Here is a 25,151-nt window from a genome sequence, read left to right as displayed (position 1 = left end):
CTCCCCACCTCCCTGACTCTGGCGTGTGCTCTCTCTCTCTCTCTCTCAAATAAACAAATAAATAAAACATTTTTTTTAAAAAAAGAAAACACAATATGCCAAGGTGAACTCTAATGAATCTTTTGACTAATTACAAAAATATATAAAGTTTTCTAAAGTTGTCCTTTAAAAAAAAATAGCTCCCAAATGGCTTCACAGGGGATTTCTTCCATATCTGTAAAAATCAAGTAATTTTAATGCCATTATATATCATAGAAAAGAAAACATTTCCTAAATTATTTCAAAGAAGCATTGTAAGTTTGATCCAAAACCCTTAAAAGGCCACATTATACATACACAAGTTATCCTAAATAAAATAGTAACAAACAATCCAAGAGTACATTAAAAATTAATACATCATGACTAATCGGGGTTGATTTTAGGAATGATGAGATCTTTCAGGAAAACTATTAATGCATTTTACCATCTTAATAGCTATAAGAAGAAAAATCATAAGATAACTCATAGATTCAAAAACATTTTTAGTATGATTAAACAAACTTTCTTGAGTTAACCACTTCTACCAAAATAGAAATGGGAGGTTACTTCTTTTAATGCTAAAATATCAATCTCATCCTAAACACTGGTTTCATGCTTAATGGGGAAAAAATCCTATAAAATATTTTAATATTGGGATGCCTGGGTGGCTCAGTCAGTTAAGTATCTGCCTTCAGCTGTAGTCATGATCCCAGGGTCCTGGAATCAAGTCTCTCATCAGGCTCCCTGCTCAGTGGGGAGTCTGCTTCTTCCTCTGCCTGCCACTCCCCTGCTTGTGCTCTGTATCTCTCTCTCTCTGACAAATAAATAAAATCTTTAAAAAAATTAAAAGTAAAATATATTAATGTCATAACTCTACACCATCCACATTACATAACATTATTCTAGAGGGCCTAGCTAATGCAACTAAATAAGATAAAGAGGTTACTGTATTGTTACCATAGGAAGGAGAAGGTAAAATATCATATTTATATTTTAAAGATTGTATACTTGGAATATCCAATATTATAATATGTATTACTTCAATGATAAAAATAATTCCTAAAGTACCTAGGTACAAAATTAACATACAGAAAACAATAGCTTTCTTGTATACAAACAATGATTAGAAGACACAATAGCAATAAAGACCCCACTTAACGACAACCCCAAAAGATAAAATATGTAGGCATAAATTCAACAAGTAATATCAAGATTCACATAATGAAAAAAGTTAAATGCTTAGAAGGCAAACAAAAGGAAATTTGAAAAAATGAAAAGGCATGCAATACAATGTGCATTACTTAATCCATTGGGCAACTGTTTACTAAGTACCCTTTATTGCCATTTTGAGATCCTTCAGAGATCTTTGCCTTTTGGTACAACAACCAGAATGCTAAATATGGTAGTGGCTTTGCCAGTGTGGGTCTCTGGGTGATTGTGATGGCAGAGCCTCCCGCTAACTCATGGAGAACGCATATCATAAGAAATAAACCTGTTATTTAAACTTTTGAGATATTGGGATAATTGTGTTTCATCATAACCTAGCCTCTCCTGACTAATACAATGTTTCCATGCACATTTCTAAATGCAGGACTTTCTTATATGCAGTACTTCCACAACCAACTTTGTTCATTGTATTTTTTAAAAATTCCATTTGTCTACTGGATCCTATCCTTTCTTGTTGACTCGAGGATTTAAGTCTTGCACTTGACTTCTCTCTTGTTGCATTATTTTTTCTCCTTACTGGATCATTCACAAACATACAAATATACCAAAATTTTCCAAATTTAAAAATATGTTCCCTTGACCCAGTTTCCTCATACCTCTGTGTCTTAGTCTGTTCAGGTTGCTATAACAAATTACCACAGCCTGGGTGGCTTATAAATGATAGAAATTTATTTCTTGAAGTTCTGGACCCTCAAAGTCTGACATAGGGGTGCCAGCATGGGTAGGTGAGAGATCTATTGCAGACTTTTTTTTTTTCTTACATACTTCTTATATCCTCATGTGACAGAAGGGGTGAAGAATCTCTCTGGAGCCTCTTTTATAAAATAGTCATCCCACTGATGAGGGTTCCACCTTCATGACAAGAACATCTACAAAGTCTCCACTTACTAATATCATCCTCTTCGGGGGTTAGGGTTTCAATATATGAATTTGGGGGAGGCACAAACATTTAGACCACAGCACACTGACACCCTGTTTCTCTGTTATTAAAAACTTGAGAACCTACCTCTCCCCCAATTCTCTAGCTGACCTCTTTAAATCACGCTTTTGGCTCTGCCATCCCAACACTGTTCTACCAACCACCAATGGCATTCATGTTACCGAAGTTAATGGTCAATAATGCACAGACTTCAGAACCACAGCTATGTTGAACACATTTGCTCATTCCCTCTTCCTTTCCTTCATCCTCTTGGCCTGTTTCCTTTGTTTTCCTAAACTCTAAGCATTCCTCACATACTTGGACGCTATCGATGGATAGATCCTATTTAACAGCATGGGAATGGAGGTCACCTACGAAGTGACAATGACGAAAGGGAAAAGAAAGAAATCTGAGTAAAATTTAATAATGGGAAGTATTATTAGGTTAGCCTTCCAAACTGCATGAAGACTTGGACATTTTGGAATCTCACCTTCTCCCTTGTCCTGACCTGGTTTCTTCCGAGTGTTGGCATCACAGCTCATATTGTTCTCCCTCAGGACATCATTGCTTCCCTCTGTGTCTCTGTTTTCTCTCTCTCATTTTCTCCCAACTTGATGAGTTTCTCCTTAGTTTCTTAAACTTTACTGAGGAATTTGCCTGGTTTACTAACCATACCCTAGTTTGGTAGAAATTTTCATGGCAGGTTGCCTCAGTGGCAGCAGCCAGCACAGAGATTCACTGACCTTAGGTCAGTTGTCTGCATTGAGTTCAATCAGGGTCAGCCACTTCCTCAAAACACAGCCTGGGCCATCACCTTCTGCACTAAGCTAGGGAAGAGACAGTGGGCGTTGTCAGGCAACTTGGTTGAAAACCTTGGTGCTGTGAGTGTTGACCATTGGTCTGCATATTTGGCTATATTGTCTTACAGGTTAGAAAGCATTAAAAATTTAGATGATTTACCTGAAATACTTTTTCATTAATTCAAAATCCCTGAGAGTCTGGAGACCATAATTTAAGAACTAGATTCCACCTAATTTCAAGCTGAGTGATAATATTTTAATTATGTTCATCACAAAATTCTATAATACCATTAAAAAAACCCAACCAAACTTATTATGCTATTCACAATTAATGTACTTCTGTCCAGATGTGGGCCATACAATTTATCTCCAAGAAAGTGAAAAAGTCACCTACATGCTTAGGAAAAGCTCAATCTTGCTCCTGTATTTAAATACAAAATTTTTTATTTTCAGCTCTGTGCCACTGACATTATCACCACAGATACAATTAAATAAACTTTAAAAACAAAAAATCAAAAGATAGTAATTAAAGTAATATGAAAAATCATGAGTTGTTGCTTTGTCTGAAATCCTTGTATCTAGAGTAAATCTATTCAGCACAGTCACTACTGTGTCTTGCTGGACTCCTGTATGCAGCAAAGAAAGTTGGTGCCTATATGTCCAGGTGATATTGTAGTGAAGAGCATGAGTCAGACTTCCAATGTTGGCTCTAAGCTGACCGGCTATGCTGTCTTGAAAAAGCTACTTGAACTCTCTCCATTTTTCTGATATGAATGATAAAATGTGATTAATAACTGATGCATCTGAGTTATTGTAAGAAGTAACTGAAATAATATGTCAGAAAAACGTCAAACTATGTCTAGCACTTAACAAAATCCTGTACACGTATAATTTGTATTTATTTCAGACATATATTTTCCAGCCTACTCACTAAGGATGGCATTTCCTTTGTGCACACTTTCATTTAGTAAAATGTAATTGTGACAAGACTTATTAGATATCCCATTGTATTAACAATTATAATAACATAAACCTCAAGCAATTTGTAACATATGGAAATGTAAAATATGGAAACATTAAAATAACTGTTTCTTTAATAAGTGGATGCTTCTCAAAATGTAATGTGTGTAAGAACCACCTGAGGCCCTCACTAAAATGTAAATTCTGACTCAGTAGGCCTAGATGAAGTCTGACATTTAAATGTCTAACAAGTTCCCATATGACAGTGATGTCCTTGGTCTTTGGACCACAATTTGAGTAGCAAGGCTCCAAAAAACTAGCTAAGAGTTGAAATTTAAATATTACTATGGTGTGTGTAGTTTTGAATTGAAAACGTAAAGGTGTCAAATCAAGACAAAATGTGAACAAAGTTTAGGCCAAGTGGTATATTAACCCAGGGGTGTTTGCAAAATCTCCTAATTAAATGGCTTTGTTGGCAAAAACTGGTTAGATTGTAGACTTTCAATCTTTTTCATATTCTCAATTCATAACTTTACACAAGCGTGTAGTGACCATACTTCTTGAACTGTTTAGACACATGATGTGGATGATGATAACAGATGAAAACATTTCAAACAAGGACTATCCTAAAAATTTGAGATGCATGACCCCAGATATCTGCTTTCAATGGCTGATGTACTTGAACAGTTACCGCAGTGGAATCTCTGATTGCAGAATGTATTAAAAAAACTTTAAATATATTTTTGGAAATCATTATTGCCTTTTCTTTCCAGGATCTTGATAACTATGTAATGAAACACTCATTTCTTTTCTTTTACTTACAAAAGAGTCATTGTTATCTAAATTAAAATGGAGACACCTCACACACACATGAGAAATTCCCCATCACTACCACTCCCTCCCTCAGTGTTTAAAAAGTAGGGGGTGAGGGTGGGAGGATGGCAGGACAGGGTCTGGCAGGATTTCTCCACCGGAGGTCAGTATCAAAATTGTGGTCTTTGGGGTCAAGGGTAAGCACGAGATAAAGCTTTTCATTCAGTCTTTAAAGATAAAATAAAAAAAGTCACTACCCCTGGGAGTGGACATGCACTGATTTAAATTTATCCTACATTATAAATGGATTGTATTTTTTAAATTTATTATACCTTTCTTTATAAAAGCAAATGAAGGTAGTTCATATAAATAGATACACATGGTAACAAAATTTAAAATATAGGCAATGAGAAAATCACAGAGGAAGAAGCAATAAAGTGATTAAAGCAGCAAAGCAACAGTAAAGCCAGTATCTAGATCCATGCCTGGTGGCCTTTTATATTTACAAGAAGTATTAAAAAAAAAAAAGGTTCTGAGTCTTTTGGCCACTGATTAAAAGAGTGAAGTAATAGTCAGTTGTGTGACTTGAAAAGGTAACACGAAACAGTTGGTCCAGGGCCACACGCTGTGAATGAGAGCAAAGACTGGTTCCTTCTTCGTGTACAGGACCAGGAAGAATAGAGACAACACCCGGCTATCAGTGCAGTCAAGACAGCCATGAGCTCTAGTCTTCCCTCCTACGCTCTCCCAAAGTGGGTACATTGTGGCAGGACCAAGCAGGATTCAGTTAACAGTAAGTTCACAGTTGGGTGCAACAAGCAGATTGCTATTAGCCAACACAATCCAAGAATAGATTTTATAGTATCTAGAAAAATGTACTGATTGACAATTCTCAGGACAATCACCTGTAAATATTTCTCCTGAAATATTTCCTCAGGTAAGAAAGAGCATGGTTCAAGTTTCCACTCTGGAGTAGAGTATACCGTATGGGAACCATGTTGCTCAAATGCAAAGAGGTAGCATTAGCAGAGTTCAAGGCTGAGGTAGGAGTGTGGTCTTCCTGCGACGAGCACAGCACCTGGACACAATGCCACTTGGAGATGAGGTCCAGATGGGGGCCACGGGGCTGCTTCTGAAGAGCCAAACATCCTGAAGAAACAGTTCTGGTCCACTATGACAAGATGCTGAAGGGCCATCCAGTCCGTTAAGTTCTGAGTCATAAAACAATGCTGTCAAGCGGTTGTAGCGATGAAACTCTGCATCTTATGTGAATGCCTAGTATTCATCCAAGCAACAAAGATGTCTGCCCCATTGAGGCAGGGGTAGCCCCACCCCTCCAGTCTTGCCTGGTCAACCCACCATGGCCCCTGAGGCACCTCATTAGCAGGTCTGAAAAGATAAGCCCACATTCTACCAAGTTCCAGAAAGCCGTTTCTATTGAGGTTAACAAAAACAACTGGAAATCTTTAAAATCAAGAATAGTCAAACACCCACCTTGTAATTGAAAAAAAATCAATAAAGCTCTCATGGAATATTTAATACTAAGCAATAAAACTTCCTGATGCACTCACCAAGATTAAATAGTTGCAAAGTACATGTCTGAGCAACTAAGTAAGCTTATTAACTCAAAAGCAATCAAATGTTGGTGGATGCCTAACAAAAATGATATAATCTGGCAATATTGTCAACTGACTCTTACAGCCTGGTTAATGACATGGAACGCACATTTATTCAATCGCCTGAAAGAATGCTGTTGTCCTCTATAAATAAGGAAGTCGTTCGAAAGAGCTTTTGAAAAAGCTTCATTTTTGAAATGTTAAATGTTTAAAAGTCTAAATGTTAAGAAAGTGCACATTAAAAAAATAAACTTAAAAATTAATAAGTATTTCAGAATAGATTGTGCTTCACTCCACAAGAAGTACTTTTCTTATCCTTCAAAAGATGGTGCCTGTCAAACTTGACCTTCAAGATAATGTAAAGGACAGATTATGAATAAGGGCCAAAAACTAGAGTTGGCACTGAGCTTCTTCAGGTAATTCCATTATAGACATATGTCCACCTTAATATATATATATATATATATATATATCTCCATAAAATTTTAATTAAGTGGGATGTAACTGTATCCAGAATTGGACTAACCAAGCTTGAATTCCAGAATTTCCTTGCTAACCTGAGAAAAACCTTTTTTTTTTTTTTAGTTTGAGTGTAGTTGACACACAATGCTACATTAGTTTCAGGTGTACAACAGTACACCTGACAAGTTCATACACAATGCTATGCTCACCACAAGTGTAGCTACCATCTGTCCCATTACATCCCTACTACAATATCATTGACTGTATTCCTTATGCTGTGTCTTTTATTCCCGTGAATTTCTCATTCTGCTACTAGAAGACTGTATCTCCCACTCCACTTCACCCATTTTGCCTACTCTCAGCCCCTTCCCCTCTGGCAACCACTAGTTCGTTCTCTGTATTTATAGGTCTGATTCTGCTTTTTATTTATTCATTTGTTTATCTGTTTTTAGATCCCACTTATGAATGGAATCATGTGGTATTTTTCTTTCTCTTCTGACTCATTTCACTTAGCATAGTACCCTCTAGGTCCATCCAAGAAAAAAACATTTTTAAGTATAATTAAGAAAAAAGATGCCATCATATGACTCATATAATATCACTTTCAGGGAGAAAAGGGACAATCTTTTCAAAAATTGGGTGAACTACGTATTGGATCCACCAGGCACAAACATGCTCATATAATCACAAAATTGGTAAAATAAACAGAAAAGGCCAAGAATAAAATGTGCATTTCCAATTTGGCCTTAAACTCTTTCAGAGGCAAGAATTTTTTTCCAGTTTTGTTTTGTTCTGCTTTTAATTTGATTCACCCATACAATAGAAGAAAATGATTCATACAGGAACTTGGGAAGGTATAAGTGATCAAGGTCAGATTATTGCTGGGAAGACACTTGAGTCAGTAAACTACACACCCAATCTTACAGGTAAGAGACAGGGTGAGCACACAGCTGTGGGCTGGCAGATGCAGAAAGCAGAGACTGGGAAATGTGGACAAAAATATATCAGGCAAATGATTTTTTTAAAAAGACAAATAAGTAAATGATTACATAAAGGATGCTATTATTCTGGTCACAAGTTTATTTGTTATGAAATGCAACCCCAGTTAAAACTCCAACACTATTTTTATAAAGTGTGAAATATTAATTCTAAAGTGTGTGTGTGCACATGTGTTTGTGCGTGTGTGTGTGTATAAAATAGGCAAACATAGCCTAAATGTATTTTACAAAGAAGTACAATGAAGCTAGCTGTTTAAATCACATTAAGTAATTACAATAGTTCATAATTAGAACAGAAATAAACAGTCAATAAAACAGGATGAAGTCCAGAGACACATGCATATATATGGGAATGTGATGCATAATTAGAACGGCATTTCAGGGGCGCCTGGGTGGCACAGCAGTTAAGCGTCTGCCTTCAGCTCAGGGTGTGATCCTGGCATTATGGGATCGAGCCCCACGTCAGGCTCCTCCGCTATGAGCCTGCTTCTTCCTCTCCCATTCCCCCTGCTTGTGTTCTCTCTCACTGGCTGTCTCTATCTCTGTCAAATAAATAAATAAAATCTTAAAAAAAAAAAAGAACGGCATTTCACCTAATCATCGTCTAATATTATAAATCAAAAGTGTTTTTAAGATGGCATGTCCACTTAAAAAATAATAAATTTTGATTCCTACCTCACACCATACAAAGAAAGGAAACTCTCGATGCATTCAATAGCTACTTGTAAAAACCCAAACTATAAAAACACTAGCAGAAAATATTGGAAGATGTTTGTATAATCATACAATGGAGGAGCTTTTCTCAAGCTATAAAACCTGAAACGTTAAAGAAGATTTGAATATGCTAAAATTTAAAGGTTTTGTGTGGTAAAGAACACATTAAAAAAATTAAAATACAGAACACCTGGGTGGCTCAGTGGGAAGAGCAGATGACTCTTGATGTCAGGGTCGTGAGTTTGAGCCCCATGATGGGTGTAAACATTGATTAAAAATAATTAAAAATTAAAGACAAACAAGATACCAGGAACTTAACAAAGGTTAGTTCTTATAAAAAGACTTCCTAAAAATAAATTTTAAAAAGGCAAACATAATATAAAAGTAGACAAAAGACAAGAAAACATAATTTTGTCACATCACATTAGCACTAATTTACAAAATTTGACAATCAATAGTGTTTATGAGATTGTATGGACAGAAACTCTCCAATCCTACATAAAAACATTGGGTTGGAGTAGCATGCTTTAGTGCAATTTGATGCATCGACCCTACCCTAAGTTAAATATTTTGTGCATTCTTATGGCACAAAATTATCATATCCAGAGCTATGACTTACATAACTAATATCCTTAATTTGTAAAGATATACATAATTTCAGTGAAACGTTGTTTACCAATGAAAAGTTGGAAGTGGTTAAATGCCACAAAGTGGAATACATCTCCAGCTGTGGCATTCCCAATATTATCAAGCAGGAAGAGGATATGATTTTCAAGAAGAGCAAGCATTCCTGTGACCCACCATCCACCTGGTGACCAGCTGTTCTGTCTTCATCTCAGGCTCGCTTTGATGTTTCTGAGTGTCATTACATGCAGTAAAGATGCCTTCCTAAAATAAATCCAGGAACCAGCTACATCTCTGGCATCTGAGGACTGGCATATTCTGAAAGGAGTCTGTGCCCTCTAGTTCCAAACACCAAATCTCTAAAAGCAAATTCTAGCAGCCTCTGGAAATCCATATACATATCACAAAAGTGTGTATAAAAAATTGCAGAACCAAAATAAACTAACATCCTTTTCCTTGGTGGTACTCATTGTGTTAATCAAATCTTGTCTAAAATAATGTATTCACAACCCCAGGCAAGGGAAGGAATTTAAATCCAGGAGTGATTTAGAATCAAAGAATAAACATAGGCATGTGTCTTTGGCATTAAGAGAAAGCCTGGGGACAGGATGTGGCTGCAAATGGAATATTTACCCTTCAAGCCACGGTTCCATGGAGCCTTCTGTATAAAAAGATGAGGAGGTCATTTCTTAAATAGTTAGCAAAGGTACTAAAGATTTGGAGATGCTTTGATTTGTTAGTTGCTATTAGTGTGGTAAAATCAGGCTTATAGAGAATCCACAATGTAGGAAAGTTAAATTACTAATCTAACACTCTATTACCTTTGCAACAACTCTTTGTTAGTACCAAAATCATGGGAGAGAATGTGGACAAAGACGAAGTGGGCAAGGCATTACGGAGACAGTCTAAGAAACCAGTCCCCCAGGGCCCAGGGCGGGGGGAGTAGCAGGGGTGGTAGATGTCGAGGGGAAACTGAGAATACCCATCACATTTGACCAACATAACTAATCACAAGTGATTGTGAGGTTGGTTGCTCTCTACCCAAGACACACCAACCCAGCGTGTGTACGCCATTCAGAACTTGTCCTTCAAGTTGCAAACTTGTCTGGCTGGAGTAGAAAAGTCTAGTTCAACTTTGCCTGTCACAAAATGACCTATAAAGCAGTATTTGCTCCATTCCTTTAATATTTTATTGAATATTCCATTCTTTGTTTTGTAAAATGATTGGAAAAAGAAATATAAAGACCAATGCTATTCATAGGAAGCATAAGCTTTACAGTTGTATACTGTGAAACAAAAATGGAAACCATAATGTACTAATCAGAAGCCAATCTTAGTTTTCAAACAGAAGGGCAGTATGAAGGAAAAGCTTAAAATTAAAGAATTTGCATAAGATGCATAAAAATAGTGGTAATAATATGTGTCTAAATGAAAGATTTATTCAGGGATTTCAGATTGTCTTTGGGCTTTCAACAAATAGATTCCCTAACCTATATTACTTGACCTTTTTAAGTTTTTTTTGAGAAAACATTCTCTATGAAATTCAGTAAGAATGTAACCTCTTATTTTCAGGAGGTTTGATAATTATTGACTTTTCAAAGTTCTCAAGTGGTCCTAACTCTTGCAGGCAATTATACTCAGTCCTGCATTTTCCAATAGAACTTGCTGGAAATGTTCTATATTTGTGCTACCCAAATGGTAGCCACAAGCTGCATGTGGCCACTAAGCACTTAACACGTGACTACTGCAAATACAGTGCCAAATTTTTAGTATTATTTCATTTGTATTAATTTAAATTTTAAAAGCCACCTGTGGCTAGTGCTGCCATACTGGACCATGGAAGAATCTTAGCATTTTGGGAATTTATCCAATGATTGCTTGTGTTACATGTGCTACTACAGATATGAACACACATATCTAGATAGGCAGATGAAACATAAAACTGAGGTCCAAATACTGTACTCAGCATTAAAAGTTATCATCATTCAACTAATGAATCACTGAACACTACATCAAAAACTAATGATGTACTATACAGTGACTAACTGAACATAGTAAAATAAATAAATTTTAAAAAAGTTATCATCATCCAACAAATAATTACTCAACTCCAACTACATGCTCAGAAGTGGGATGAATGGGTACCAAGATGAACACAGTTCCTGACCCCGACATTATCTCTCACCTGACAACTGAAGCAGGTGATTATTTGGGGTTAGATGTGACAGAGCATTAGCAAGCAGCTCCATGTGCCATGGTGAGGAAGATGATGGGAAAATGGAATGCCAAGGAAGCCAAGGCAGGAAGCCCAGGCTTGTCTAGGGAAGACAGGCATCTTTGGATGTGGCCCAGGGTGACCACACACCCCGATGGCCCAGACACTCCCGACTGATGTCTGCTATAGAGCATAATTAGTTCTCTTGCACTTTTCCACTCTCAGATGTATCTCACTTTGGACTACAAATTACGTGGTAGGCCCAGATAGCCAATTGGATATCTTTCTTTCTCTGGAAAAGGCAAGTTCTTAAGGGCCTACATGATTTTTTATGCTTCTTTATATTCCCTGGCAACCTCTAGTGCAGCATTGGGGACTTCAAGGAGCCATGAAGACTCAGGAGTTACACAATGATAAATGTAGTGCCTCCTCTGTGCCAGGTGATTACGTTACGTCACTTCCACATCTACGTGATGTCATATCACCCCTTTGAGAGACAAGGGATGGGGAGCAGAGAGGTTGAGCACTCACTCAAGTTCAACCAGGTGGTGCCTCCACAGCTGGCCCCTGTCCCAAGTGTCTCACACTGCCTCTCGCATCCATTTCCACCACCACAGCCCTGTGTTTACTATGTAGCTACTGCTTCACATGGAGCTTTGGGCAGAGGAGGGCCTACAGGTTCTGAGGGGTCATTGGTCTTTTCTGCCCACATCACCGGGCTCTCCCGCAGGCCCTGCTTCTCTGGACAGTGTGTCTTCTTCCTGCCCCATGAGGAGGGACTATAGACTCTTGTGGATTTATTCAAGTTCAATGCTAAATGCCTTGGGAAAGCTAGGAAACCATGAGAGTCTCCCAGGGTCCAAAGACTAAACAGAGAAACTCACACAGACCCCTCTGCCACCCCCCCCATCCCCCGTGCTCCCTCAGCACCACTAAGAGTTATTTCTACCCTGACCTTATCTCTCACAAAGTTGCTATAACTCTTATATTTCCATTTGTTTTTACAAGTCCTTCCTTGATATGGGGTATTTGTTTGCTTTTTTTCCCCCAGAAGATTGTTTTTTTTAACTTTAAATCTAGTTTAAATTTTAAATAACCAGGTGTGCCCAGAGGCTGCCTTATTGGGCAGTGAAGTTTACGGCATTCGTACCTGTCCCAAGAAATATTTGTATGTTTTTATGGAGAGAAGTCAACAATTAAGTTGATCTTTCTTGGGTGCCATGCTGAGTGCTGTCACATAGCCTATCTAATTTAGAATTCACCTCAACTTTGTGACTAAAGAAAGTGAGGTTTGTTAAAACCATTCAGTTAGTTAGTGACAGATGTAGGATTTGAGCCAGGCACATTTGGTTTTAAAAGCTAGGTCTTTTTGTTCAGTCTTCCTGGAGCTGCAGTATAGGGTGGTAGTTGAGAGTGCCCTACAAGTGTAGCTTTGGGGTCAGGCGGAACTTGGGTCAGGTTACAGTTCTACCAATAACTGGCTTGTGGCCTTGGGTTAGTTATATAATTTCCCCAAAGCACACTATCTTCATCCGCAAAGTGGGGGCAATAATAGCAGCTCCACTGGATATTATCCCTGTTACATAATACTACAGAACATGCTAGGTGCATTTCATGGTATTACATGTGCACAACTCACTAACAATATTATTGTTACTTACATGCAAAAATTCATTTCAAATCATTCTTTAATTTAGTCACTAAAGCAGAATCCCAAAAACTTCAATCCAGTCACACTTTCTTGGAATCTTTGAGATAACGATTAAGTCGAAAGTATAACACAATATCCCTAATTTTTAAAATCTCAGACAAGGGAGGAAATAAAAGCTTCTTATTTCGTCTAGCACATTTTTTCCAGTTACTTTAAATAGATGGTTTAGGGATTGTTTGGTTTTGCCTTCAGTAGTAATGATTGAAGAGAGTAAGATTTCAACAACTATCTGATATGGTGGTAAACATTTGCCTGCATGTCAGCCCCTGGCCAGTCCTGAGGAGGTGACCTTTGAGCATCTGAAAGGGAGGGGTCATTGGAGCCATAGAGGTCGCCAGAGTCCACTTGAAACTACAAGGCCTCAGAGTCCTAGAGTTGCTCCCAGCTTCCAGATCTTTCCCAGTGGAGCAATCCTGAAGGAAGGAAAAGAAATCATACTTTAAAGATTAGTCTTTCAATCCCTCTGCCCTGAAAGCCAAAGATGCAGGCACATAATTTTCTTTTTTTAAATATTTGGCCCTGTGCTATTGCTGTCAAATATCAGATGTTACCAATATTTTATATTGATTCTATTATTTTTTCCAGAGGATTGTATCATAGTTAGCCAGGTACAGATTCATAATAATATAAATTAATCTTGTTGACTATTATATTAAATTCTGGGGAATTGCTGACTGTCCTTCAGAAAGCCAAGAATTTTTCTCAGATGAAGTTTTTCTAAACTCCAGCCAGATTTTTCGTGGTTCCTATGTCAGGCAGTTATGTTCATGGGGCAAGGATCAAATAGTCTACAATGCCTTCAGGCAGGTGGACATTTATAACTTCGATGCAACTGTGAGGACAATGAGACATTGACAAGAGTGGGTGACAAGGGAAAAGGCACAGTGCTGTACAGTCAACAACTCAAATTTCTCTTGTGAGTTTTTTTTCTTTTTTTAATTGAAATTCAATTAGCCAACATATAGTCCATCATTAGTTTTTGATGTATTGTTCAATGATTCATTAGTTGTGCAAAACACCTAGTGCTCATCACATCTCTTGTGAGTTTCCAAAGGGTTGGCTGACTCACATGAGAAGTCCAGTGGGCTATAACAACATCAAAGATTTCAGAAATCTTGTTGATTCAGAGCAAAATGATACTCTGCAACCTTCTTAGGGATACCTATGTTGAACACATATGCTAAGATGGATAATGAATCTGGTCCACATTTAATACTGAAAGTAGAATTATAGGTAACTGTGTGAGGAGGGGTCAAGCAGGAAAGAGCCATGGGCTGGAGCCTGAGATACTTGGAATAAGGAAGGGCCTTTTCATTGCCCACCCATAGCATCCATGTGGGACAGGTGACAGTCTTAGGTTTGACCCAGGTGCCACGTTTGGTGCTCTTAGATCCAGTCCTTGCTTCAGCTACTAATGCTTTTTCTTAGTGGAAACACTATTCATTTCTACATAGTGAAGTGAACTCCTTAATTTAAAACCAATGTTTGTGTAGTTCTGATTCAACTACTATGCTTCTTTGAGAAGCTTGAGACCTGCGGAGTAAATGGTGTGTTGCAATGACAAAATGACTAATGGGAAAAAAAGGTCTTATTACAAACACAACAAGTAGTGACCCAAGTCATGGACAAAGTTTTGCACATTGACCTTAAATTTAACACATTTCCACTGATAACTTTTTAAACTTACTGCTGAGAATGGTTCCAGTTGTTTACCAGAAAAGTCAGAAAGATAGGAATTTTTTTTCATGGCATTTAGCAAGATGGATTCTCAAGGCAGAGCACAGACTATTAGTAATAGATCAGAACGCCACGTGGGATATCAGTTTCTCAGAACAGCCTTCTCATGGTAAAATGGGTCAAGTACTCTCAAGCTGCAGCCAAATGTAGGATGACAATGCCAACTGTAATTACTGCCAGGATTATACTGTTGGAAAGGATGCTTCTGAAACCACTGCCATGTTAAAATTGAAGGTATTCCCGGTGATGGAGAGGAAGATATCACTGCAGAAAGAAACTAAAATATTATAGAAGGAATCCAGCAGCATTATCATATTGTGAATCCTTATGCTGTTTTTTGCTACTGGTTTTGGAATACTTTCAGTTGATTTGAGATATAATACAGTGCTGAGAAGTTGTGATGGTTTGAGATTTGGGGAAATATGGGGAGGGGTGAATATATTTTGCATGGGGGATGGACATGGATCTTTGGGTGCCAGTGGGTGGGTCATAGTAGACAAGGTGTCTATATTCTAATCACCAGAACCTATAAATCTGTCACCTCACATGGCAAAAGGGACCGTGCAGATGTCACTAACTTAAGGATTTTGAGGGAGGGAGATGATCCTGGATGATCTAGATGGGCCCAATGGAAGCAGAGAGGTAGAAAGTTTGAGTGAGAGATGAGATGTGGTGACAGAAGCAGAGGTCAGAGACAGAAACTGAGACACAGACAGAGACAGAAGGAGACACAGAATGAGCCAAGGCATGCAGAAGCTGAAAGAAGGCAAAGAAACAGATTTTCCCCTAGAAACTCCAGAAGGAATACAACCCTGCTGACACCCTCATTTTAAGACATCTGATCTCTAGAACAGTAAGAGTATAAATATGTTTTGCTTTAAGCTATTAAATTTGTGTTCATTTGTTACAGCAATGATAATAGGAAACTAATACAGAAGTTTTGTTTTGTGGTTTTTTTTTTTTTTAAGTAACACAAGTTTTTCTTGTAGTCCTGTACTTCTTGATCTCAAAGGGAGCTTGGAAATGACATGGGCATCCAGATTTTCCACTGCAGCAAATATTGGCAGGATTCATCCATTGAAGAGTAGAACCTAAAAATTGGCAATTTAAACCAGGTTCAGGCAATAATAAGTTGGTATTCTTGCAGCTGTGGCAACAATTATTTGGGGATTGATTCCAGAGGGAAAATAGGACTTGGGTCATTCTATACTTTTGTGCTCTGGTAGAGTGCAATGACTGTCATGCCATCTCTTCTCCAAGAAATAATACTGATTGAGGTTATCACTAGATCCAAGGAGAATGGTATAAATCCTGATAATGTCACTACACCCATGGCTGCTAGTGTGGGTAACCTTGTAACTCTGTCTACATCCCTATTTAAATGGAAATACGAAAGTATGGAGTATATGGAGTATAATGTTAGCTGTAGATTTCCAATACATTTATTTTATCAGGTTTCAGAAGTGACCCTTTATTCCTTATTTTCAAGAGTTTTTTTTTTTTTTTGGCATGAGTAGGCATTGAATCTTACCAAATAATTTTTCTGCATCTAATAAATGATGATAGGGCTTTCCTCCTTTATTCTTTTCATATGGTGAATCACAATGATTAGTTATCAGATTTTAAATCAACTTTTAAGACTTATGATCATTTTTACATATTACTGAATTTCATTTGCTGAAATTTTGTTAATAAGCTATATTAGTCTGGAGTGATTATTTCTTGTGATACATTCTTTTGGGTCTGGGTATCAAAATAAAATTGTTCTCAAAAAATATTTTTAATTTGTTCACTCTTTCTCTCTTTTCTTTCAGAGTCTTGTAGAAAAATATTACTTATCCCTTCCCTACTTCCCTGCTTAGGGTCCAAATACATTGAGAAATGAGGTGAAAGAATCAGCAGCTGGAAAATCATAACATCTCCTAAACTGAAAGACATAACTTACTTTGAGTCCACATGGGCACAACAACCTGTGAATTAGGCAGACTGAAAAAAAAAAAAAAAAAAAAAAAAAAAAANGGTGGGGGCGGTGGGGGTGGTCTGCTCATGTAAGAATGTCAAGATGGAGGAACAGAGGAAAATTCCCTCTTCCTATAGAAAACTTATTCCCAAAAGGAAAAAAAGGAAAAAAAAAGAAAAGAAAAATGAAAAGAAAGAAAACAAAAAAAGAAAAGAAAAAAAAAAAAGAAAAGACAAGACCTGGACTAGACTAAATAAAACCTGCTTAATTTTCTTTTCTTCTGCTTTTTTTTTAGATTTTTATTTATTTATTTGAGAGAGAGAGGGAGAGCTCGAGCCAGGGGTGGGGGTGAGGAGGGGCTGAGGGACAAGCGGACTCCATGCTAAGCAGGGAGTCCGACATGGCGTTATCTGAAGACCCCAGAATTATGACCACTGCTGAAGGCAGACACTTCACCAATTGAGCCACCCAGGCACTGCCCCCCCTCCCCCTCCCAGTTTAATTTTCTTAAATCTACTAATGTTTTAAATCTATTCTACCTCCCCTGAGTAGAGGAGTAGGGGAGTAGAAGGAGGCTGGAAGTGTTGCACTAATCAAGCTCCCTCGATGTAAGAAACATCAGGAGTGGAGAAAAACCGTTCCACCTTGATAATCAGGACTTGGTATAACTAGCACAACTTTAGCGGAGGTCACTGAGTACAGAAGATAGCAAGAAAATCAGATGCCTTATCTTTTCGCCAAGATACTATAAGCTCCAGCTTCACTTCCCACTCCCAGGAGAAAGTGTCATGAAGGGAGAGGGATGGTAGCCTGAAGTGGGCCAAATGCTGCAAATGGGCAAAGAATTGTTTTGTTATCAACATATATAGGAGCTAAAGTTAATTTCAATTATATGGGAAGAAAAAAACACGTTATTGCATATAGCATGGTGATTTTAAACTATAACCCATGACTTTGTAAATATCAAACACAAATTAAAGCACTCTTTAATTTCAGAGAATGACACTATGAAACAGGAAAGCCAAACAAAACCTCCCCCTTGGTATCCTGTTACATTTAATGAACCTAGTTTTATACATGTAAACTCTTCTAATCCAGGTAATCAATTATTCAATCAAAATTGAGTCAAAAGGAAGACAGACTAGCTTTATTAAGTTCCAGACTCATATTAGAAATCTGATGAGTTAAGGGCTTTAAAGGTGTAGCTTTCTGCAACTGACATATTTTATTTGAAGCTCTATTATAACATATCCTGCAGCCAGATTCACTCTTTAAGAGTGAGGCATCCATCCCCCAGCTGCTGAGAACAATCACACTTAATTGCATTCCTTCCTGGGAATTCTGCTAGGCCACAGGAAGTACCCCACCCAAAGTTATGTCCCCTCCAGGGGAATTCAGCATCCATGACTGGTCAATGCAAGCTTACAAAGCCCTGACACTCTTTCTAATTTGGGGCAAGTCAGAAGAGCCATTCAACTGCAGAGCTCCCTGGAGGGTTGGCTGCAGCACCAGCTGCCCGTGCATCATGAGTCAGCTTTCCCTCTGTCCTTTCTTTGCCACAGGGACAACTCCTGAGAGCAATCCTCAGAAGAGCTTCAATAAACCTCTATTTCTGGATCCATGTCCAGCAAATCCAGTCTAAGAGTGTTGGTACCAGCTGTGGACCTAGAAAGCAGCCTCTGAGAGGGGATTTGAGGATGGATCATCGTGGGCCTTGAAGACACCATCTCTGGTGGCTGGTGGAATCTGCATAGCCCCTGTCTTGCTCCAGTGGCACAACATCCGTTTTTTTCACTGGCGTTGAAATGGGATGGCATACCCCTAAAAGGGGGCACCCCGGCTGATGCACTAGCTTTTGCACTTGTGAGGTGTGAGGGAAATGGTAATTATAAGGGCTATGGAACTACATGGATGTGGAAATGCCACTGACTTATTGAAGAGAGGCAATAATAGGGCAGGGTGATTAATGAACAATGAATGGAAAGTGTCACGTGAAACCCAGAGCTGCCCCTTCCCCTGCCCCCATAGTAGTTAATGAAACCTCATTAAGCTAAAGGACAAACAGAGTGAAGCACCAAGCCCAACGCTTCATTATAAAAATAGCAAAAATTCAGAGTGTGAGTTCTCATCCCCAAAGTTCCCCTAAATGGTGGTCAGAGCTCCCATAGTGAAGGAGAGGGACAGTGAAACGTGGGCTTGGAAGATCTGGTGGGTGCAGTCAGGAATTTTGAATTCCCAGATTTCCTTGGACACATTAGGCTTGCAGAAATGACCTACTTCTCCTTGTTAGAAGATTGCCCCCTCGTTTGATGATCATGCAGAGGTCCCAAATGAGGCAATTTCCTTAGAAGCCAATGCTCATCCCTTTGGGATTGGCCCGTACCTTCTCTCTTGGCAAGCAGGCCAATCACAAGGACCAAATCCCAGAAGAAAACTGGGAATGTGATGGGTCTGCTAAGGGAATAGTGGGAGGAAGTGCCAAAGAATCTAGAGCACCATGATGCTTTAATGATGCTACACAAAAAAATAGAATCTTATTTATTTCCTCATGGGATACAAGCTGCTAGGGAAGATTCCTACTATTTTCATGCTAAAAATGGAACGTACATTATATCTAATATCTAACCCACAGAAGGAACAAATAGTAAGAAACTATAGGAAATTATGACAGATTTGAAGATATGACAAATTTCTTTGCTATTGCTCATTTAATCGCCAATGCGCAAAATTTATTGACAGGAATTTTGGAAGGCTTTGAAATGAATTTCCATGAAATAAAAATGGAAAAACATTCCTTTATTTTAAAATACAACCTTGATTTACTAAAAAGTTCACTCTTTATCCCTATGCAATAAATTAAATAATCACCTGGTTTATGCTGAACCAGAAGCTACTATACAGAAGCAAAAAACTAAATTTTAATGTAGTTGTATAATATCAAAATATTTCAGACTGTGGGGTGCCTGAGTGGCTCAGTAGGTGAAGCGATCAACTCTTGATTTCAACTCAAGGAAAGATTCCAGGGTTCTGAGATTGAGTTCTGTGTAGGACTCTCAGCTCAGTGTAGAGTCTGCTTAAGATTCTCTCTCCCTCTCCCTCTGGCCCTTCCCCCCCACCCCTCCCTGCTCGCACTCTCTCTCTCTAAAAAAAAAAAAAAAATTCAAACTGTACAACATATTGATAATAAACAGCATGAAACAGGTCCTCTAGTGCCTGATCCTAGGTCTATCATCACAAATTTTTTAAACTATTTGAAATAGAAGAACTCTCTGTAGCAAACAAAAAGAAATATAAACATATTAATTGCACAACGCTACTTCTATTTAATCAAAGTATATTATTTGGTTAAAAGTTAAATTTCCTATATTTTAAATATTTGGAAATTTGGAGGAAGTCAAGGCTCAAAAGTATCCTCCTTTTCACTGCAAGATAGAAAATTGAAGCAATTTACCATTTTTTCTGACAGATTATATCTATTTAAGAAAAAAATAAATTTATTACCAATAAACCTCTTCCCTATTTTTTTCAAAAAATAATTTATATCTAAGAAATTTGTTCCTCTATTTTTTATTTATTTCTAATAATTTGGTTCCCCATTTTGTCAGCTCAACAAAACTCTTTTGTTTAAGAGTCATTCTAAGAATATGTATAAATTTTCCTAAGTCATCTCTAAACAACACCAAAGAGAATTAATTTATTTCTTTAATCTTATTATGCATAGACATTAAGAAAATTCTCCAAGTATGGAAATTCTGAGTACTCTAAAGTTAAAACCAACTAATTGGCCATAATTAATTGAGGATATTTTTTGTTCTTAAAGATTTTTTTCCTAATGTTAACAAAGAACCATGATAACTTTAAAATGCCATTATTTAGTCTTAAGAGGAGCTTGATTTTTCTTTACTAAAATGCTATCATTCACATTCAATAAAATATTGGCTTTTTCCCTTTCTATAAGCTTGTCACATGACACATCAGATCCCATACACCATGACTACAGGACATCAGGAGGGTAGGTATTTGTTCAAGAAATTAGGAGCTTTCTCTAAAATTATCCCACACAATTTTCCTTAAGAATATATTTCTTCAGAGAACTTCTGCTTTCAGCCAAGGGCCAGACTTCTCCCAAATGAAACAACTAAAAGCCAGGATAAAATATATGAAATAATAGTTTTCTATACTAGACACCAGGCAGCACAGGACTGACTCTTGAGAGATGAGAAACAAATGAGGGAAGCCCACATTGTGCCATTTCACCACCTAGACTGTCCAGGCAGCAACACCCACAAAATCACCTAGCAATCTCCTTGACTTGAGGGGAGGGAGCTGGGAACCTGGGGAGGCCTCAGTGAAAGTTCACCTGGAGAGAACAAGAGAGGGGAGAGGTGCCCAGAGAGAGCACTCTGGAGGGCCTTCAGCTGAGTTCAGATGGATCTTCACATACACGGGAGCGAACCACCAGGAAAAGAAGCACCCAGAAGGGTAAGGGATCAAGGCTTCGGAGAAGTTCATGTCTCCTCCAGCCACTGTATAAAACGTGATAATTCCTGGGGAGGCAGATAGAATACTCTTGTACCCACAAGCTTAAAGCTATTGAAAGCTATTGTATCCACAAAACTTAAAATGGAGCCATGAAAAGATCAAATTGTTTGTAGAACAAAACTCAGAATATGAAAATATCCAGCACCCACAAGATAAATTTCACACTGTCTGGCATCCCAGGCAAATATCACCTGGCATGCAAAGAAGCACAAAAACGCAATCAGTAATGAGAACATCAGTCAGTTAATACACACAGACCAAGAAATGATATAAATGGTAGGAGTAATAGAAAAAAACATTCAAATGTTATTATATCTATATTACATATGTTAAAGAAGGTGGAGGAAATTTGGGGCATGTTAACATACAGAAGGAATGGGGTGCCTGGGTGGCTCAGTCAGTTGAGCTTCTGCCTTCCGCTGGGGTCATGATCTCGGTTCTGGGATGGAGCCCCACATCGGGCTCCCTGCTACATGGAGAGTCTGATTCTCCCTCTTGCTCTCTCTCTGTCCTCACTCTCTCTCTCTCTCTCTCAAATAAATAAATAAATAAATAAATAAATAAATAAATAAATAAAATCTTTAAAAACAGGAAAAGATACGGAAGGTAGAAAATACTCCCAATTGAAATCCCAGGTTAAAAAAAAAAATGCCTTATATAAAAAGCACATGGAATGGGAGAAACTGTAGATTGGACACTGCAGAAGAAAAGATTAACAAGTTTAAACACAGCAATAGCCACTTTTCAAAACGATGAAACACAGAAGGAAAAATACTGAAAAATAAATAGAGCATCAGTGAGCTGTGGAACAACATACATGTAACTTGAGTTTCTGTAGAAGTGGCACAGAAAAAAATTTGAGAAAATAATGACTTAAAATTTTCCAGATTTCGTGAAAACCATAAACCCACAGATCTAAGAAGGTCAATGAAACTCAAGATAAGAAACATGCTGAAAATTAGACCAACACACATTGTAATCAAATAGCTTAAAACCAATAATTAAAACAGTTCTCCAGGTTTTTAAAAATTATATTTATATTACAACCACACTGCATTGGAGCTAATATCTTAAAGATATTAGGTCTAAAGATCTCATATTTTGTATACATGAAATAAAATCTGGAAACATCCCTTCATAGAGCAAGTAAATTTGGGGAATAGAGCAAAAATCTCTCTGTTACTTTAAGGTTAAAGAGCCATTGGCAGCAATCCAACATAAATCTGCACCTGAATCCCATCTGCTATTTGGTGGTAGTTTTTTTGTGGGCTGGGATTTAGTTTTTGCTTATTTGTTTGTTGATTTTAAGGGGAAAAAAAAAAACCCCGAGAAGCAATGTAGATATTTATTTTACAAAAGTAAAATCAAAATGAACAAAAACTGAGGGTGACTGGCAATTTAGAGTAGAAAATCCAAGTGGTAAAATGACAGGAATTCACAAAATGACTTACAAGCTGAGGTCTGCCCAGATATTAGTGAATGGTTTCAGATGATACCAATTTACTCATAAGCCTGGTTAAATATTTCTGACATTGTGTAGTTGAATAGGAAAAGGAACAGAATGCAGTTAGTATGAAAACCATAATAATTACAGCTATAGATTAATGCATCCTGTGTGGGAAGTTCTTTTTATACATTACAGTATTTAATCCTTAATACAACTGTGTGATGTATGGGCTTAGTTATTAATCCTATTATTACAGAAGTAAAAACTGAGGTTTTGAGATATTACCATGTATAGACATTCCCCAACTTACAATGGTTCTACTTAGACTTTACAATGGTATGAAAGCCATACGATTTCAGTAGAAATCATACTTTGAATATGGAATACTGATCTTTTATTTTAAGTTTTTATTTGAATTCCAGTTAGTTCACCTACAGTGTGATATTAGTTTCAGGTGTACAATATGTGATTCAACACTTCCATACATCACCTGGTGCTCATGATAATGCACTCGTTAATCCCCATCCCCTATTTAACTCATCTTCCCACCCACCCCCTCTGGTAACCATCAGTTTGTTCTCAATAGTTAGGAGTCTGCTTCTTGGTTTGCCTCTCTCTCTCTTTTTTCCCCTTTGGTTCGTTTCTTAAATACCCCAGCCTAGCAATATGCAGTAGACACTCTTCTGTGATGCACCTGCTGGGCAACCACACCACCGGCAGGTGAACAACAGACACAATTACAGCCATTCTGTACCCATCCTGCCATTCTGTTTCTCACTTTTAGTATAGTATTCAATCATTTACGTGAGATAGCCAACACTTTATTATAAAATAGACTTTATGCTAGATGATGTTGCCTGACTGTAGGCACATTTAAGGCAGACCAGGCTGAGCTATGATGTTCAGTAGGTTAGGTGTATTCAATGCATTTTCAACATAGAATATTTTCAACATACAATGGGTTTATCAGGACAGGACCCAATTGCAAGTTGAGGAAGATCTGGATGCTATATTTAAGTCACACAGAATATGAAACAACACCATATATAAGGGACACAACAGAGAAAGCCATGACCATCTTTTCAATGAGAAGACCTAAAAATCAGCCAGCTCTTTTCCATCCTCAGGTCTCATTCTTGAAAGCCTCAAGTCCTTGGACAGTCTTCCTGACAAGTCCATATTTGTTGGTTCCTACCCAATATCAACAGGAATTTTTTATCAGGTTTTCCATAATTTGGAAGTATTTCTGTATATGTTTGTTATTATCTTAGTAGGTTCAAGCCTCAAAAAAAAAAAAGGGCAATGCTTTCTTCATTCATCACTCACCACTGTATACCAGTACTATTACTACTACTAATAACAATAGTATAGTACAAAATTTAGTGTTACATAAGTACCTTCATATTTACATAGTCCAGAAGGAAGATGGAGGATGGACTGAAGGACTTTCCACTTTTGTCACTTCAATAAAAAAAATAATAAAATTAAAAAGTTAAAATATATTTACTGTGATAAAGAGAACAAGACATTTCATTTTTTCTTAAAGACTTATTTAGATTTATTTAGAGAGCATACATGTGGTGGGGAGGGGCAGAGGGAGAGAAAGAATCTCAAACAGACACCCCACTGACCACAGAGCCCCATGCAGAGGCTTGATCTCATGACCCTGAGATCATGACCTGGGCCCAAATCAAGAGTTGGATGCTTAACCAACTGAGCCACCCAGGTGTCCCAAGAGAGCAAGACATTTTATACTAAAACTAGTTGAATTATCAGTCAAGCCTGCTATTTAGGAGCCATTCCATTAGAGACTATTTCAATAGAAACAGCCACTTGCTTTAGAAGTAGCCACGGTTTTGACTTCAAGAAAATCTTATTGGCTAAGCAAGGTTGCATAAAAGTAACTAGATAAACCTCCACTTCATGATTCCTAGGTCTGTGCAATGTTTCAAAAGTAATTAACATTTTTGTGGTTTTTGGATATTTGAAATCATCAAGCCAACAATCTCTTCACCCTTGTTTTCCTAATTCTTCCATTCCAATATTCATTCTGGTCACCAACTGGCTTATAGTTTCATTTAATGAAGCGCAGAGCTCCATAAGTATTTAACATAAAACACATGGTAATGTACACACCCAGAAGCCATTAAATAAACGCAAAATTCAGAATGAACTTCATTCCCTACACCTTGGAGTTCCAAAACATCACAGGCATGTAGGACAACTGTGGACTGAAGCCTTGGAGCAAGACATTTTTAGAAAAAGAATCACAGAAGAGGTTTCTTCAAGTAACAGATCTGTATAAAGATAATGACAGCAGGGGGGGAGGTTAAGATGGCGGAGGAGTAGGGGACCCCTTTTTCAGCCGGTCCCCTGAGTTGAGCTGGA

This window comes from Ailuropoda melanoleuca, chromosome 14 (genome assembly GCF_002007445.2).
Source record: "Ailuropoda melanoleuca isolate Jingjing chromosome 14, ASM200744v2, whole genome shotgun sequence".
NCBI classification, from domain to species: Eukaryota; Metazoa; Chordata; class Mammalia; order Carnivora; family Ursidae; genus Ailuropoda; species Ailuropoda melanoleuca.
This window is presented reverse-complemented; position numbering follows the sequence as displayed.